This window comes from Podarcis liolepis, assembly GCF_965112155.1.
Source record: "Podarcis liolepis genome assembly, chromosome: 14".
Classification (NCBI taxonomy): Eukaryota; Metazoa; Chordata; class Lepidosauria; order Squamata; family Lacertidae; genus Podarcis; species Podarcis liolepis.
In genome coordinates, this window is record NC_139569.1 from 12,862,558 (window position 1) to 12,868,021 (window position 5,464).

At 45.0% G+C, this 5,464-nt stretch overlaps 1 long non-coding RNA gene across 1 annotated transcript; it reads right to left on the reverse strand.

The window, feature by feature from the left end:
* Positions 1 to 208: 208 nt before the first annotated feature.
* Positions 209 to 382, reverse strand: LOC310693171. The gene is made up of 2 exons (XR_014519032.1): positions 307 to 382; positions 209 to 276 (listed from the first exon to the last, which is right to left on the reverse strand). It is a non-coding gene; the product is annotated as an uncharacterized lncRNA (long non-coding RNA).
* Positions 383 to 5,464: the final 5,082 nt, after the last annotated feature.

Here is a 5,464-nt window from a genome sequence, read left to right on the forward strand (position 1 = left end):
TCTGGCTAGAGTTCCCCAGCCACTCTGGGCGGCTTCCAACACAATATTAAAATACAGTACAGTGGTGCCTCGCAAGACGAAATTAATTCGTTCTGCGAGTTTTTTCGTCTAGTGAATTTTTCATCTTGCGAATCACGAATTCCCATAGGAATGCATTGAAAATCAATTAATGCGTTCCTATGGCCAAAAAAAGTCCAAACAAAGCCAATTTTGGTACAACAAGAGTTTATTAAGTGCTCTTGAAAGTCACACATACTGTAAAGAGCATTTCAAAAACTGAAGGAACAATAATTTAAGTTTCTAAACATGACAGAAAAACATTTAAAAATCAACAAAGTGTACAGTACATTTTCTAAGACTATGGGGGACAACTCGAAGAAGGTTCCTCTTCCATTCTTTGCTTCTTGCTGAAGAACCTGTCCATGGTCTGCTGCTTCATCCACCTTTTCAGCACCTCCCTGAAAGGTGACATGACCCTCGTATCAAAAGTGTTCACAAGGTCATGCTTGTCAGGGTGGTGCCGCTGTGCAAAAGCCTGCACATCCTTCCACTTCAGGCAAATGTCCCTCAGTTCTTTGGAGGACAGCCGTTCCTCAGTTGCTTCCTCCTCTTCCAGCGAGGCCTGCTCCTGCGCAGCCTCTGCCTGCAGTTTGACCAGCTCCTGGGTGGTCAGCTCATGGTCGTGCTCCTCCACCAGCTCACTGATGTCCTCCTCTGTGACCTCCAGGCCCATGGTCCTCCCCAAGGCAACAATGTCCTGCACCACTGTTGACTCTGGTGCATCAGAGTCACTTGGTGCCACACAGTCTGGCCACAGGCTGCGCCAAGCGCAATTCAAATTTCTCTGGCTGATCCCATTCCAGGCCGTGGTGATCATCTTCAAGCAGGTGACAATGTCGAAGTGGTCCTTCCAGAATTCCCGCAGGGTGATGGTGGTGCAATCAGCCACCTCGAAGCATCGCCTGAAAAGCTCCTTGGTGTAGAGTTTTTTGAAATTGGCGATGAGCTGCTGATCCATCGGCTGGAGCAGTGGCGTGGTGTTAGGCGGCAGGAACATGATGCTGATGAAGCTGAACTCCTCCAACAAGTCCTCCTCAAGGCCTTTAGGATGAGCAGGAGCATTGTCCATCAGAAGCAAAGCCTTCAGTGGCAGTGGCATTTTCTTAGGAAATACAATCTATTCAGTTCTCATGTTAGCAATATCCACAATGTGAAATTCTTATATCAGTCTTGTCATGTTCCACGTCTAAGATGCTTTTAAGAATTCTAGCATTCTTTGTATGCAGGTTTCAGGCAAAAGACTTAGAAGAATGGCACTTGCAGAAAATAAGACAAGGATTCCAGGATGATTCCTTGTTTCGCCCAACCAGGCTTCGTCAGCCATGAATACTCTGGATTATATAAACGAACATGATATGATATAGTTTTATACAAAGATAAATAACATAACACACACACAAAATAATAACTCTTCGTACCCTATACTTGTATATCAAAGATATGGAACATGAATTAATAATAATAATAAAAATAAAATATTTATATCCCTCCCCAGCCAAAAACGGGCTCAGAGCGGCTAACAACAGTAAAAATAACACAGTTTACCTAAAATCACAATCAATTAATTGAAATACATTCTAAAATCAATTCAGAGTCAAATTAATGGCAACCATTGGGCTAGAAGAAGAAGAAGAAGAAGAAGAAGAAGAAGAAGAAGAAGAAGAAGAAGAAGAGTTTGGATTTGATATCCTGCTTTATCACTACCCGAAGGAGTCTCAAAGCGGCTAACATTCTCCTTTCCCTTCCTCCCCCACAACAAACACTCTGTGAGGTGAGTGGGGCTGAGAGACTTCAAAGAAGTGTGGCTGGCCCAAGGTCACCCAACAGCTGCATGTGGAGGAGCGGAGACGCGAACCCAGTTCCCCAGATTACGAGACTACCGCTCTTAACCACTACACCACACTGGCTCTCTATGAGTTCTATGAGGATTGCAGAAGGAGAGAGGGGGTCAGACTGTGCTTTGGCCAAAGGCCTGGTGGAACAGCTCTGTCTTGCAGGCCCTGCGGAAAGATGTCAAGTCCCGCAGGGCCCTAGTCTCTTGTGACAGAGCGTTCCACCAGATCGGAGCCACAGCTGAAAAAGCCCTGGCTCTGGTTGAGGCCAGCCTAACCTCCCTGTGGCCCGGGATCTCAAAGATGTTTTTATTTGAAGACCGTAAGGTCCTCCGTGGGACATACCAGGAGAGGCGGTCCAGTAGGTTATAACGACCATTAATCTGATGCTGCTTTATATAGAGAATATTGACTACAATCACAGGTGGTAATACTTCCCGTACATTACTTCTTCAAGAGACCATATTTATACTACATAACAAAAATGGATTTATAAAGAAATTGATAATACTCCTTTAAGATGGTAACCAAGTAATAACTCATAAAAAACAGCTGTTGACTGTGGCATCACCTGCTGTTTGGGCTCCCTGCCTTCTGCCCCACCAACCCCAATGAGCAACAGCCACCACTGACCCTGCTCTAGGACAGGAAGCCAGGCTTAGGTCTGCTCCAACTCTGTGATTCGGATGATGTGCAGTCTCAATTTCTGCATTTCCAGTCTCATAAAAGCTGCTGCTGATCAATGCACATTCCCCAAAGGTCGTAACTGCCTGAAATTTAAGCACGTCTGTCAGCACTTCTGTTCGGCCTTGAATATTTCTTTTCTTATTGCCTTTTGAATCCCACAGGTAAAAAAAAGGGGGGTGGAGATGTTGCAAACTTGATAAACACAAGTCAAATCACGGAAAAACCATCTATCGTTTAAGGAGAAATCCATTCCCTTTCATGTGTTTTCCTAAATCTTGATTGAAATGGAGTTATCCGGTCCATGATAGAAACTGAAAAGGATTTTCATTGAGTTGCACACAGTGACAGCACAGACTCATCTTCTCGTTGAGTTCTTAACAGTAAATTGAGGGTGCAGGGACTGATGCTGTTAGCATTTAAAATATGCTTCCCAGAATATGCTGCCTTGCCTATATCAATACCAAGTGTGCAATCCTCAGCAATACCATCTACAGCTGGTTCACCAGCTATGGCCATTCATGGAAAGGGATAGCCTGAGCACTGTAGTCCATAGGCTGGTAACCTCAAGGCTGGACTTACTGCAACATACTCTTGGTGGGGCTGCCCTTGGACCTTTTCTGTGCTCCCAAACTTATGCAGACAATTAGGAAAACATCTTTAATACTTAGCTGATTTGTAATTTTAAAATTTTGTGTGGTTTTCAATGTATGAGTATGTACATATGTAGAGTGCTTTTTCTGGGGGAACACAGGGGTATGCATACCCCTAAACCTTTTGTGAATCTAAGTTTGGCCTCATTGAGGGGCAGTATTTCAGTATGAGTAGGAAAATGAGAGTACCCCTAAACATTTTTAAGGAAAAAAGCACTGCTAGAGAGAGATATATTTACACACACGGATGCAGGTGGTGCTGTGGGTTAAACCACTGAGCCTAGGACTTGCCGATCAGAAGGTTGGCGGTTCAAATCCCCGCGACGGGGTGAGCTCCCATTGCTCGGTCCCTGCTCCTGCCAACCTAGCAGTTTGAAAGCACGTCAAAGTGCAAGTAGATAAATAGGTACCGCTCCGGCAGGAAGGTAAACGGCATTTCTGTATGCTGCTCTGGTTCACCAGAAGCGGCTTAGTCATGCTGGCCACGTGACCCGAAAGCTGTACGCCAGCTCCCTCGGCCAATAAAGCGAGATGAGCGCCGCAACCCCAGAGTCGGCCACGACTGGACCTAATGGTCAGGGGTCCCTTTACCTTTTACAAACACACACACACACACACACACACACACACACTTAATTGTAAACCACTCTAATCATTTACGTGAAATTGTAGTATACAAGTTTTTTTGTTTTTTTAAGGGATGCAGTAGACTACAATTCCTGTCTATCCTGGCCATTGTCCATGCTGGCAGGGCCTGAAGGTCTAACCTGATCCACATCTGGTTTCAAATAGGACCCCTAAGAAGGGAGAGCAGCAGGTGCTTTGAAGCTGCCTGTTTGCAGTTTGCAGCTGGACAGCAGGCAGAGCAGGCACAGAGGTAATCTCATCAGTTTCCCCCAGAAAGGTGAGACATATTGCATTTCCATATAGATGATAGTAAGTATTCCTAAATTTGCATCTATATGTATACATTAGCACAATTTTTATGCACAGCACCTTCCTCCTTTATACTCTTTTTCTGTGATATTCTGTGTAATTGGCCACCCTTTCAATGGGTATAGGATTTCAGCCTTCTCTATCAGACCACTGTCTGTCTGTCTGTCTGTCTGTCTGTCTGTCTGTCTGTTTGTGAGAGGAGCTGAATTGCTTTAAAAATAAAATAAAAGTGGCCCTTCCCATTTATTCTAGCTCCAGCTTTCATTGATTTGTCAGAATGGTTCAAAGCTCTCATGGGAGCCAGCTGACTAATGCTAGAACATTGGACCAAAACATGGGACATTCCAGGATCCAATCAGAAGCTGGGATGGCTTCTGTAATTCTGGGATGTGCTGCTCAAATCAGGATGATTGAGGTTTATGTAGGACAAGAGAAAGTTTTTTCAGCTAGAGGGCCACATTCCATTTTAGGCAACATGTTGGAGTCCTCAGGCCAGAGGTGAGTGAGGCTAGAGGCAAAATTGGTTGGTGCATCTGTTGTACATTCTACCTTGTATACAGTGGGCTAGTATCTACACTCTCTCTCACACACCTGTCTGTCTTCCACCAAGGCTAGTAAGGAGACTGAAAAACAGGAGTGATGAGGGGTGTGGTCTGGGGAGGAGGCATAGCCGATCAGTATAGATTGCTGCAATGAGTTATGCGTGGGGCTGCCTCTGAAGACGGTTTGGAAACTTCAGCTGGTGCCAAAGGCAATGGCCAGATTGCTCACCAGAGCAAGACAGTTTGAGCATATAGCACCAATCCTGGAACAACTGCACTGGCTGCCCATTAGTTTCTGGGTCCAATTCAAAGTGCTGGTGTTGACCTGCCTATAAAGCTTTACATGGCTCAGGACCTCAATAGCCTAAGAACTGTCTCTCCCCAAACAAATCGACCAGGATCCTGCACTTGGCATCTGAGGCCCTTTTCTACATCCCCGCTCCCCAGGAGTTTGGGAGGCTGGCAACAAGAGAACAAGCCTTTTCTGTGGTGGCTCCCTGCCTGTGGAATGCTCTTCCCAGAGAAGCTTGCCTGGAGCCATCATTGTGTGTCTTTAGATGCCAGGCAAAGACAGTCCTCCTTACCCAGGCCTATGGCTATTGAATAATCTATGGCCTGTGAAAGTGTAGGGGAGAAGTCTATTAAAATGATTATGTTGATGATAATAATGATTTTACATTTAGGCTGTGCCTCAGCATGGTTTTTACTATGTTGTTGTTGTTGTTGTTGTTATCATTGGTGTTTCTAATGTGTTTCT